Raw genomic sequence first — 13,975 nt, forward strand, 5'->3', positions numbered from 1 at the left:
AAATCCATTTCTTCGTCCATAAAGCACGAACAGCAAGTAATCAATCTCCATGATGAATTTGAGTACTCAATTTTTCGCTAAAGATTCAACTTCGGTAAAAAAAGAGAATTGTGACAGCAACAAATTTTTCCACGACCGCTTGATGCAAGGCCTACTCCGCACAAACAATATGGTTCGATGTGTGTAGGAAACTTGTGGTAGAGTATCCACTTGCGGATACTGTCCAAGTATTACATACTACTAAATAAGAAAAATATTTGGTTTTCTGAGTAAAACTTGCATACACTAAGCCCAATATGCTATACGACTGTTATGCATATCACGGCAGTATACTGCCCATGATCGCATATTTGTCCCATTTTCTATGGGATTTCCTGTCTTTATTAGACTGATTGGCGATCATATGCAGTATTATAAAAGCTGTATATAAATATAGGGTGATGAGCCTATTTGCGCCATGTTTCTATTATCACCCTACCCATTTGAAGCCGTTGGTTAGAGCAGTGTCTGCCATCTTTGTTCAACGCATTGAGTTCAATGGTAGCGCAACAATAGGGGCACTCGATTCGAGTTTTCATTGTGCTCAAACACGAGAATTTTACTGTTTTCAACGCATTTGTGTTATTATATTGGTTCTTAACAACGAAGCAAAGCGGTTGATGTCAATGTTTACGCATTCCATTGATTGTAAGGCAAGACATTACCGAATTAGTGAGGCACCTTGCTTAGTATGGTGAAAATAGGCTCATCACCCTACTTAACAAACAATACGGGTATGAAGGGTTAAAAAACCCTAATTTAAGGATTATCAATGCGAGATTTCTTAAATCGGAAAAACCGAAAACGACCAGAAATCGGTTCGGTTCGGCTTTCAAATAAAAATCGAATCCTATTACCTCTACTCATGGGTTTATCATACTCAATATGAACCATGTTGTATCCATACCACTGTTTCGAACACACAACTAACGCGCATTACCAATAGAAACTTTGAATTAATGTCTTTACCAGTTTTTGCACGTGCAAATGCGGAATGTTATGACTGTCAGGCTCTTCGATTGATAGCTACGTGCGTTACTTGGGTCGAATCACCTCAGATGGCTTCGTGATGTCATATATTGCGGAAATATTTTAGTAACCGTTGTATGCACGTCTCATGACTTCTATGCATTTCAAAATGGGTTAGACTTTGTGTCTTTCTATTGTTGCGAAAATTGAATGCTGCATTTCGTTGAATTAAACGAAAAAATAACTAAATCAGGTTAGGTATCAAAAGTAAACAATGACAGAAGAAAACAACTCAAAACTTTCTCACGTTTCATCTTTTCATAAAAGAGCCAAATCATTAACGCATCACGACTTAAACCCCCAAACTGCACAACAATTACCTCTAATGGCGAAAATGTCTCAGATCAACTTCAAAGTAGGAAATAAATCACACCGACCAAGGCATCGGTGCATCGGTAGGGGAGAAGCAACACAGTAGGTATAAATAACAAGCCGCACACTGTTCCAAATTTGGACCTCCTTATTTAATCCCAGCGAGCGACAAACGAACGACCTCCAGCGTGAATCTGAGCAGTGTCGTATCGAACGCCTTCCGCGAAATCCAAGTGTGCGGTGACGCGACCACGCACAAAGTGAACATCCGAACGTTGCATTGTACCAATTGTCAGAATTGCATTTTAAAAACACATGTTCTGTAAATGGTGTTACCTACCTCTATATACTTTACTGCTTTGTTTTGCAACTCTATTTGCTGACATTCCTAAATGGTGTTTCTGTTTCAATTCGATACTCATTGATGCATTGCTGATGCGTGAACAACAAACGTATCCGTTCGAGAACTGTCACAAAATAGTGCCATCTGTTGTAAAAGTGTCACCGGAGTGGATTGAGGAAGTATCAGCTGGAACTGATTGATCCCTTTTATGTACAGTCAAAGCACCTGTCAACCAATAAATCTGTTAACTGTGGGAAAATTGATCGGATTGCGCATTAGAGTGGCCGCCTTCGGAGGAAAAATCGTATCGATTTATGCTTTGTGTGTTGTACGAGATAAGATTGATTGTTATCGGCCGTCAGGGTGCGATTTGATGAGGCGGAGTCAGTTTAGTCAAGGTTATTTTGGGTTTTACACAACGTGCTAACGAACTAAGTCAAGAGAGCGGATTGCAGATATTAGCAGCCATAAATATTTACGTAGTTACTTGTACTACTACTACTAATGCGAAATTTATCATAATCACGATCATCGTCATTGTCATCCGTCAAATTGGAAGAGATAGCTTATCGCGTGGTTGAGTGGGAGATGGTCAAAAGTTTGTCATTCGCCATTGTCTCTCATGATAACAGGAAAGGTTAAAAAATAACACCGCGCGGATTGCAGAGGAGAGCAATTATTTGCAAAACCGTTGAATTGCTAAGAGAGCGCATAGATAAATTTGCCAGAGCAACACATTTTCAACTAATTACTGCAATAATTTCGTCTAATGTAAACAAATAATCGGTACTATGGGAAAACGGTAAATGAATTTGAACTAGGGCTTGAGCTGTTGGCGTCTTTGTGGCCAAAAATATGCAGACCTGTGTCTACTGCGAACAAGGCAATGTGGAGCAAACGTCTGTTTAATTTTTCTCCATTTTTTTTCCGCGAAAAGCATAGGGAACGACGAGGCTAAACCGCCTCCCTGATCGATAAAGCGGGAAAAGCATTTCACTTAAAATAAAAACGGGTTTCACAAAAATGTTCAGACAGATTTGAAATCGAACCAAGAGCATTTGCTTGTTTGTTTCATGATTCCTAGTATATTGGTCACTACTCGCTATTCGTACTTGTCAAATAGTTCATACATATATAAAATATTATTCATGGATTCAAGAATTGGTTCATGTTTCCTGGTATATTAGTTTCGGTTAGTTAACAAAATCATAAAATTTGATTCATTGATTCGTGTACTAGTTAATGATTCTTGGTATATTGGTCACGACCATTCGTACTCGTGAAACAAGTAACAAAACTTGGAATATTATGTATAAAACCAATTTTGTTTCACTATTTCATTACTATTTCATAAAAATAACAGTTGTATCCAGTTGCTAGCTACCCGTCATTGGTTCGTGCAGTAGATATAAGAAAACTATTAGAATCTCGCACATCGTTAATCAATTCACAAGGTTCCGTGTGATATTCGGAAAGAAAAGAAAAAACTGTGCTGCTCAGCGTAAAAATATATTATATCGTCATGAATATGCATTCGTGAAATAGTTTACAGAACAAGATATCTCCATTCCGTTATACTTTCATGATCCAGATGATCACGTTACTCCGAGTAAAAAATCCGATAGGAAGCAAAAATCATATATAACGATAACGCACAGAGAAATTCAAATTACAAATGCCATATTAAAAGTATTGATATCATGAACATGAGCACATCACTCAGCGTGTCAAATTCGGTAGTAAGTTCAAGAATGAAGTATCACAATAACGTGCATATAAATTACGAAAATCGCAACAAAAATCCTGAAATCATGACCATGATTGATATTACTGCACCAGAAAAATCCGATAGTAAACTCATTAATAAAATAACACGATAATGTAAACATAAATTACAAAAATCGTGACTAAGATACTGAAATCATGAACACGAATCAAATCATGCTATATTTCTCCCTGAACAGAAAAGTGTGGGTAGAAACCAAATTTTCTACACTAAGGCTACATCCATAAATGACGTAGCATTTTTTGAGTGATTTTCAACACCCCCCTCCCCCATCATAGCATTTAGTCTCAAACCTCTCAATAACCCCCCCCCCCCGTAATTACGTAGCTTGACGGTAACCCTCCCCCTTGCCAACGTAAAAAAAAGTCAATGTTAGTTAGATGAAACGGGTAAGATTGTCGTGACATCAGGTCAACTCCTATTTTCCTTTAAAAAAAACTAAGTAGCATGGCATGACCCCCTACCCCCTGTCGTCACACATCATCACAAAATACAAAACTTCCCCCTCCCCCATATAATGCTACGTTATTTATGGATAGATCCGAAGCAAAAACAATTTTTGCACGGAAGGGTCATAACACCTATAACTATCAGGAATCAGTAGCGTCTGGCTCAAATAGCACCTTCCCCATGTTGATTGGAGGGGTGCTGTGCAGGTGCTACAGTAGCAGGAATTAAACTTCCAACCCCCGGAGGGATTTAGAATTTTTATTTGAAGGACAACACGATAGCGATATTGTCATTCAAATACGGCTAAAACTATAGCTCTTTACCACACTGGGTTAGTTACTACAGGGCAGTTGCATATCAAATGATATGATGTTTCGTAATCGGATTCACAAAGATCACATGAATAATACTCAGCGCGCTGAATAGTAGCCATGTGATAATTGAGTTTGCAATGTCCAGTCAGTGCCCTGACTAGAATACTGTGTTGCGTTTCGGCTTCGCCTCATCAGAAACCGACACTAACTTATTGTCGGAATAGATTTGATGAGGCGAAGCCGAAACGCAACATAGTATGAAATAAGGATTTGTGCCCTCCTGTACAAAGACTGGTTTTTACCAACAAATTTTCACCCTAGTGAGAAATTTTGGTTTTCCCACTAAACCGACACTAACAGAAACCGACACTAACACATTGTCGGAATAGATTAGCGCCGGCTTGACGCAAATCCCTTAAAACTAAAACACACTATGTGTTTCAATCAAACGACCGATCAAACGTGATGTCCCGTTCGAGCAGAAGTTCTGTTTATGCCGATGAGACACAAGTGAAGCCGAAACTTGTCTTGGCTTAGCAGGCCTATGCGAAAGCACTATGCTATATTTCACCCTAAGGAGGAAAATTTGGTAAAAACCAAAATTTCTCACTAGGGTGAAAATTTGATGGTAAAAACCAGTCTTTGTACAGGAGGGCACAAATCCTTATTTCATACTATGTTGCGTTTCGGCTTTCGCATAGGCTTGCTAAGCCAAGACAAGTTTCGGCTTCACTTGTGTCTCATCGGCATAAACAGAACTTCTGCTTGAACGGGACATCACGTTTGATCAGTCGTTTGATTGAAACACATAGTGTGTTTTAGTTTTAATGGATTTGCGTCAAGCCGGCGCTAATCTATTCCGACAATGTGTTAGTGTCGGTTTCTGATGAGGCGAAGCCGAAACGCAACATAGTATGAATTGTTGTGTAGATCCACTGAATGTACTTGAGTTTGAGTCCCCAAGATTTGCCGAAAGTCCGTCTATATTGGTCGAAGGCCATTGCAAGCTTTCTTGATCCTGAAATCGACGTTAGCTGTCCAATTAAGTTTTGAGTCATGAATTACCCCAACGTACTTAACTTGATCTCCTTTTTCTTTTTTTTTCGAGAGTTGTCTTACTGGAGCTATAGAGCTAGGTTCTCGGAAGGACTCCCTGTCAGAATCACATACTACAATTTGCAGATGAGACAGGCAATGGCGCCCACTAAAACACTGCTTTAGGCCAATTGTAGCGGGCCGTGATTCTGAATGTGATATTCATTGTACGGCTCAGGTAAGTGCGGGCGTAGGGACTCGCAATCGCGTGTATCATCGCGAAGGACTCGAGCATTTGTACGTTAACGTGTTCGAACGCGTGTGCATTTGTATGTCCGTGTGCTAACGTAAATGTAACTTCGCGTTTATAAATTCTATTTTATAACCGTGTGCCTTTCGCATATTCGCGTGTGTTTTTGGATAATTGCGCACGGAACGTGAATCTATACTATACTTTATTTTTAGTGTACGGCTTAGATGCTAAAAGAAAGAGTTCCCGGACATGTTGCCATGGAACGTGTTGTCTAGTGGATGTTATGTAACGCTTTCGATAATTATATACCTTCAAGAGGTTAAACAAAGATAAATGTGTAATGTTCGAAATCGAACATATACACCAATTAGGGGGGACAAGTAATTAGCGTGCATGGCTCGATAAGTCGAGCCCTGCAACATAAATACTACGAAATACACAGAGCAGGTGTCTTTTGACAGTTAACCATTGACAAGTAAAGTTGATTATCTGAAATCCAGTTAGTGAAAAACTTTCGTTTTGCTGTGAGTAGGGAAGTAAGTTCGCCAAATAGTTTCGTTCAGTGAGATAAAATAGATATGAGCTTTATTTTTTTATCAGTCTTACTGAATGTATGGACCTGAGTTATTAGGACAGAGGGTAATGGTTTCCGGACGTGATCGCGATGGACGTTTATAGGTTCGCGTTTGAAACTTCGTAAGTGCTAAAACGTTCATTTTATTACCGGGGTCCAAGTTTGCACGATCGCGGGCGTAGGTGTGGGTAGTTAATGGCGAAGGGCTTAAGCGTTTGTATGTTGACGTGTCTGCCACGTGTGCTCGCGTGCATGTGACTTCGCGTGTACAAAACTGGATTTTGTAACCGTGTGGTCATTCCTACATACGCGTGCGTTCTTGGATGGTCACGCGGAACTTAATTCTGATAGTTTTCGGTGTACAATTCACATTCTGACAGGGAGTATGTTACCCCATATCACTAGAGTGCCCGCTAATGTCGCCATGTTGACGTGATGTCCAGTGGATATGAGAGCTTTCTTTTTTTTAATTGAGCCAATTGAAGGCATGGACCTAGTCTGCTGATATCAAGGATAGAAACATCCGGAAGTGACCGATTCGTAATCGTGCAACCGCGGGAGTTTTTAGGTTCACGCGTGAGACCGCGTTTGAAAATTTATAGGAGCTGAGACATTCACTTTATCGCGGAGATGTTATCATGTTCATGAGATCGCGGGTGTAGGTGCCGTGGATGGTCGCGAAATCGTTCAAGCATTTGTATATTAACGTGTTTGTCACGTGGATATGACTTCGCGTGTATAATTTCGATTTTGTGATGAGGAAGCGTGTATTCTTGCTTGATCGCGCGCGGACCGTGAATCTGATGCTTAATTTTTAGTGCATGGTACAGATAGTAGAAGAGAGTCCGTTTCCCCATATCACCAGTGTTCCAGGTCTTGTCACCATGGAACGTGTTGTGTAGTGAATATGAGCGTCGCTTTTTGAATTGGTTCAACTGAAGACATTAGTCTAGACTGCTAGGACCGAGGTAAGACTTCCGGACGTGACCGTTTCATGATCGCGCGAGTGGTGGGTTAATGTTTGGGACCGCGTTTGGAAGTTTAAAGAACCGCGGGCGTAAGTATGTGTGGATTATTGCAATTACATGGTCGCGTTTGCGGCCAGGTTTGTGTTATCGCGAAGGCCCCGAGCGTTTGTACTTATATGAGTATAGATAGCGTATAGTAGAGATATACCAATAAAAGGAATCATAGCATGCCGAATAAAGAAAAAAGGATACAAAAAACTTCATTAGAGGTGTATAAATTGACCGATACTATTTTGGTATACATCAATAATAGAAAAGCAAACTAAAAGATGTACAAAAGACAGACTAGCGAAGAACAATAGAAAAACACATGTAACATTCAATCAAACTCGTCTAAATGCAGCAAATGTTGTATATTTACCATTGACGATAATTGCATGCTGTTAGACTTTCATCATGCTATGCTGGCCGGGAATGAATGACTCACGTGCGTCGATAAATTCATTGTACCCTAATTTATTCAATCCGAGTTTCCCGAATGAATAGAACCAAATGCCACTATTCTATCATATGCGCCAGTTATGCATCCATTCACTGACCCAACTGCCAAAAATACTCAGACGAACACATACTTAGATAGACATACGACTAGCACATAACAATTGTACACTAGTACGAAAAACTACGATTATTAGAAAGCGACAACTAATAGGTTTCTACTAATGTATTTATTAAATTAATCTAATTATTAGATTAGATTAATTTAGTAATTGCACAATGATGATATCGACCGATAAATGGACACACAATGACTCCCACTGTAAGACCCGTCCACGAATACCGCCATCAAATTGTGGAACAATATTTGCAAACGCGGAACACAGCAAAAGACAATGCACGTCGACCCGCCAGTCGGCCACATCACCACGCACAGATCAGTGGTTGAGCGTTTATATGCGCAGGTGCAGAGTATGAAGAAACATAGAACATAAAAAAGCTCATAAGCCATCTCGGTCTCCTGGATGCACCACTATCGAGGCGTAATGCAATAACCTGCTTAAAGAAGTTGTTCTTTAGCGCTGATGCACGCAATATGCCTGATGATGTTTGCAATACCATCAAACCCCTCAACCTTGGGGAGGGCAAAATCGTGCGATCTATTAATTACACCTAAATCGTTAAATATGAAACAATGACGTCTTCGGAGGATTTTGTTGAAACTGTAAGCCCTTTCATATGGTGTTGTTGTTTTAATGATAAATATCCCAAAAAGTGAGATATATTTACTTTCTTGCAAGCGCATATATCAAAATTATGGCAACAACTTTGCTGAAGACACTATGTCTTTATCTTTAATATCTTTGACATTATGGCTGGTTGTTTGTGGATGGTCTCTTTGAAGCCAATTTAATAGTATAGCTTTTGAAATATCAGTCTGACAAGTTCAAGATTGTTTCTATGTTACAACAATGGCTTATTTCATGTGTTTTTCAAATTAATTTGACATTTTTTGAGAAATGAAGTGTTTCAAATGGTAATTGGTTGTTAACGGGAAAACGGCTGAGTTTACGTCAATAGTGTTTTCGGACTACTCATCAAAAATCGCAAGATTTATCATTTACTGCTATGATTTTCGTCATTAATCCTCCTATTAGTGAGATTTTCCAACTAATTTTTTTAGTAAAAGAAATGATCCAACGTCTTCGGAAAAGTTGTGTAGATTGCTTTTACGAATATCTTTGTTGAATACAAAAAGTCTCTTCTTTAAATGCTTATGAAGTTATAGCTCGTTATATTTGGACGACCCCAGAAATATTTTTTTAAATTTCTTTTCTATTATCATTCCTACGGGTTTCATATATTCTACGAAGTTATTTCAATTGCCAAATTCACAATTTTTTTTCAATGCATAATTTTTCTTATCTCGAGTATTTTCGGAGACATTTAACATTTTTTGAAAAACAATAGTTTTTTTCAAATCATCTATAACTCTACTAGAGACAACGAGAGACAAGCGAACTCTATTTCATTTCAAGGTGTTGATGTAGCATTTCCAATTGCAATCAGAGCTGGCTGCCCGTTCAAAAGTTATTGCTGATCCTTTCCAGAAAGATATGTATCTTGATAAGACGAACACCTTTTTCGAGCACACTGAAGCTCTATCTACGATATTTAAGAAGTTATGTTGAATAAAGGCTTTTAAAGGGTCGCTCACAAACAACGGTCGATAACTTCAAATGTACTATAAAAAGAGATTTTGAATTGAAAAATTGCAGAAAATATCGCATTTCAAGGGAGAATAATCACTATGACTATCAGGGATGCGAACGGTACCGTTAAACTACATTTTTTCGGTATATTTACATTTGCACAAGCCGTACAGCCCGCTACAGCGACGCATCACTACTGCTCTTGCCAGAACGGTAGCCAAACCGAATACATTTTTCCGTACAGCAGTAGAATACATTTTTGTTTTGCTGCTGTACTCCGACTGCTCAGTGAGAGTGTGGCGTAGTAAAGTTTGCCCTCTCGCTTTGTACACTTTTCTCTGCATAGTCAAAGGGAGAAACCCGCACACGAAAGCGTTGATGCCGGCCGTGGCGTAAATGAATTGCATTCATTGTCGTCATTTTTGATTAAAAATATCAAAGGAAAGAGAAGCTGTACCACTCGCGTCTGGTGGTTGTACTGGGGGCAGTATTTTTTGTCATGTTACTGCATTGCACACGGGTAGCATCGTATGAGAAAGGAGAATGTAGGCAGAAATATTACAGTCGTAGAAAAGGTAGACATTTTGCATCCTTGATGACTATATCGTGAAATAAAGGTCTTGGATCATCTTAAACATCATTGCTGTACGCGTTACCGTTTTCTTATGAATAATTTTTCGCGCGTTTTGTGCACGGCAGAATCGGGCAGTGTAGCCAAGTTTATCAAGCTTCGTTAAGAGTATGTCATGGTTAACAGTGTCAAACGCCAAATGAGCTGGCCATCGAATTAAACCAGTTTACTTCCATCGTCAAAGAAGATGATCTTCGAACGTAAACTGTTCAAGATTTGCGGCTCGGTGCATGTAATTAGCCGGAACCAATCAGGAATGAGCTTCAGACAGATAATTTAAAATCGCTTCTTCCCTATGTGTATGCTAATTTCGACCCGTCGGGAATTAAAATAGATGTTGTTGAAGGAAATAAGTTCAAATTTAATGTTTAGTTGATGTTTTGATAGCGCTGATAAGGGTTAATTTGCTCTCTGAGAGATAATTGTTCCAATTGAACCTCGTTACTAGCACGGCACAATCTAATTATTACAGTAAATCCATGGAGCTGGCCAAATCCTAATAATCACCTTCTCTCCCGATGTGGAAATGTAGTCTTCTGTCATCTGATAAGGTTGACTTGTGGAAACTGGCTGAAATCACAATTTTTTCTGTTCATGATTTGAAGCTTGGTGGCAATAGTTGACGTTGAAAAACAAATTTATGATAATCGCATCCTCTACGAAATCTGTAACACAAATCTATTTGCTCCGTTCAGTACTGCAGCAATTATTGACCGTTTGGTGTATGAGAATCATTTAGGGACGTACTACAGTCCGTACACTACTCGTCGACCATCAAACATTGAATGCAAGGGCAAAAAGGTGTTTCTGAATCGATTGGTGTATAAATGGTTGAAATCCATTTAACCAAATCTAATCAAACTAATTGCGAAGTTATAACCATATAACCTTACATAATTTTGTTACATAGGAGATTTTTCGAATTTTAGGATGACACCCAGCGCCAGATAGTGAAGTAAGACATTTTTAATGTCAAAACACACAGCTTCAAAAACATGAATTTGATCCCAGCTATCAATCACAAAACCGCACAAGGAATCTCGACTCTAAAAATAACACGCAAGAGCTTGGGGAAATTACCAGCCATTTAAAGCAGCCAGGGTAATACGACGAACGAATCAACAGAAAAATACTCAACAATTAGCTAACTCGAAGAGTCGACAAAATCCACATGTTCTCCACCTTAGCGAAATGACAAATTAATTTGAAAATAGAAACTCACATCCACTAACCAGCCACAAAGACATTCGAACCAGTGAGGATACCAGTCGAAGGCCACTGGATCAGTTCTAACAACTTGTACTACATTCCTCTGCAGAATGCGACCTTCTATATAAACAGACTGCGCAGCTGATTCGTAATGTGCAGAACATTTGCCAAGGTCGTATTCGTACATACGACGAGTGGCTTATGAGACGAGAGTCTTACCCTCTGAACTGCTATACTACTAGAAATACACCAATCACAAATTACATGTCCTTGCCCTAACATTTTGAAAGCCCTATTTGGTCAAATTCTTTGATAACACGAAGTATTAGCCATGATCCTACTCAGACCAAACAATACCTATTAAACTTGCCAGGTATCAGTTCAGAGTTATTAATTTCAAATCTGAACAAAGCCAAAATATATTTTGGCCAGAGGACGCGGGAACTTGGCCTTATACCCACTGTTCTATAGTCTGTTGTACTGTTTCAATTTTGTTACGGCATTTCTTTTATTTCTATTATAGCTTTGATTACCTAATCCGTTTTTAGTAGGTGGAAAAACTGAAACTAGCCCAGTCTGAGTAAACTGGATTAACGAAAGAATCACTGATTTGCTTGCGAGAAAGAATACTTTGGTTTTAAAATACGTATGCCAAAGACCATTATGCCGAAGTATTATGATATGAAACGACTTATGCCAAAAGACTTTCTGGCAAATGACCTACCACCAAATAGGCTGCTCCATAAGTTTCACGACCTACGAAACATGAATTTGGCCGTAGTGGTACCAAATGAAGGGTATTACAACGGCGGAATGTAAATAAAAGACGGAACAATGAAATTTGAACGACAGCGGTTGGTTCAGAATTTGCGCTTCTAGACTTGAGTTTAGTGATTTTGTGTTTTGAAAAGTTTGTTTGCGTGGAACTCACTTTCTTTGGGTATATTAAGAATTCTGTTTATTTGAATAAACAGCAAGATCTCACTGATAGCTATAGATTCTTAGAAAAGGAGCGAAACATGCATACAACGGCAGTTAATTATTATATTAACTACACTGTATTGCAAAATAAATTTAAATAATTAAATAATAAGGAATTTGTTTAATTGCCTGCACATGTGGTATTCTGCACAACGAATTCCTGGTGACGACTAAAAATTGAACTCCAAATCGTACAATTCCTAGCGAACATTGAACTCTCTTGATTCCATAAGCCACAAATCGGAATCGTCATCTTAGTCATCTTTAATTTTTACATTCGCGCGACGTTCCAACAGTCGCTCCTTCGGAACACGATCAATCACAATAAAGAATGTGCTTCCTAAACTAACCAGTTCCTAAAATTACTGTCGCAATACTTTTTTTGGAAGCACTCGAGACCTTCACGCCTCGTGTGCAACAAAGAAACCTGTCCTTGTTTGGGCGGCTTGGTAAGGCCAACCCAATATGAGTATCATTTCCTTTGCATGGGGAACGGTTTTAGTACCACCCGCTCCTGCCAGTCGAAGAGCCACTACTTGAAGATGAGGGAGGCATGCGGGCGGACGTCGTTTATCGTATTAGGAAGGCGACAGAGAACAGACAGCAAAGAAGTTAAAGCGCGAGCCGGGAGGCGACAATATTTACATGGATGACGAATTACTCACCAATGTCTCCCGCTGTTGATCTTATGTTTTTTTACTTGCTATGCTCCCTGTGACGGTTCTTAGTTTGTTTACTATTCTCGTATAGGGAAACAAAACATCTCCAAGGAGGTGTGTTAAATTTTGTAATGAGTGTTTATGTTCAATGTTAGCTCCTATTTAATTTGCTAAGGTCATTGAAATGTTATTGTAATTGGAATGAATTATTGGAATTGGCATGTGGTGAACATTGTAGAACAAACCTGCCAATTTTGCAAAACAACTTAAAATTCAGAGCCAACACGAGCTACAATTTCAGCACAAAGCTTCAAGAACAGAGAACCTCGTCAGCATCTGCGGGCACTCGGATCTTACACTAAAGCTGCAAACCTCCGTAATATGACTACGTGTAGACAGACGATTACTCACCACCTGGTTTCGTCTTGCGGCCTTCCCTCCTGTTGCTGCTACTGCTGCCGCTTCCACCTCCGCCAACTCCACCGTCCTCGGGCTGCTGGAGCTGATGATGCAAAATTTTATCTCCGTTCGACTCCAGCTCCGTGCCAAAAAGGTGAACCGTCCTGCTGGGGATTTTAAGTCTTCTTCCGGGAAACAAATAGTTCACCTTAATCAAACACCTTATCTAATCTAGCCAGCTCGACCCAGCCAAAAAAAAATCCTCGTACCACTGGTAATGGTCACTTTTTACCCGACCAGGAATTTCACAAATATTATTGGTTTTGATTAATCAAAAACGTATGTGCACAACTGCACACATACACAATCCACGGCCAGGCAGCCTCGAAGAAACTTTTTTCTTTCTTACTTGTCACTTCTTTTGCATTCATCCACGCACTCAATCGTATGTTGCATCCCACTCTGCCACACGAAACTACGTTTTCTAGCACATTTCCATCGATATGTTCCGGAGTTGACAAAAATCATTCGCGACGGACTCCGGCCTCGAAATCGACAAAGAACACGTACACGAAAATACCTACGCACTTCCTTCGAGATACAAACCGCACTAGTTCGATTCCGATATTATATTGCGAAAAAAACGGGGCTCAAGTTCCAATTTTCCGTTTTCTGAATGGACACTGTGATCATCGTCGTCGTGTATGTGCAGTTTTCGAGCCCTTCGTCGAACGAACGAGCTGCGAACACTTTTGACGTCTTTACTTCGAGAGTGATCCGTTC

General features: G+C 39.5%; 1 protein-coding gene across 2 annotated transcripts in view; it reads right to left on the minus strand.

Annotated features, from left to right (window-relative positions):
* The window catches only part of LOC131685919 (uncharacterized), an 80,068-nt gene extending 66,093 nt beyond the window's left edge, over positions 1 to 13,975 (minus strand). For both annotated transcript variants that reach the window (XM_058969952.1, XM_058969951.1), the window contains exon 1: positions 13,205 to 13,975. The gene's annotated coding sequence lies outside the window, so the exon portion shown is untranslated. The remainder of the gene's footprint in view (positions 1 to 13,204) is intronic.

The sequence above is a fragment of the Topomyia yanbarensis genome, chromosome 2, assembly GCF_030247195.1.
Source record: "Topomyia yanbarensis strain Yona2022 chromosome 2, ASM3024719v1, whole genome shotgun sequence".
Taxonomy (NCBI): domain Eukaryota; kingdom Metazoa; phylum Arthropoda; class Insecta; order Diptera; family Culicidae; genus Topomyia; species Topomyia yanbarensis.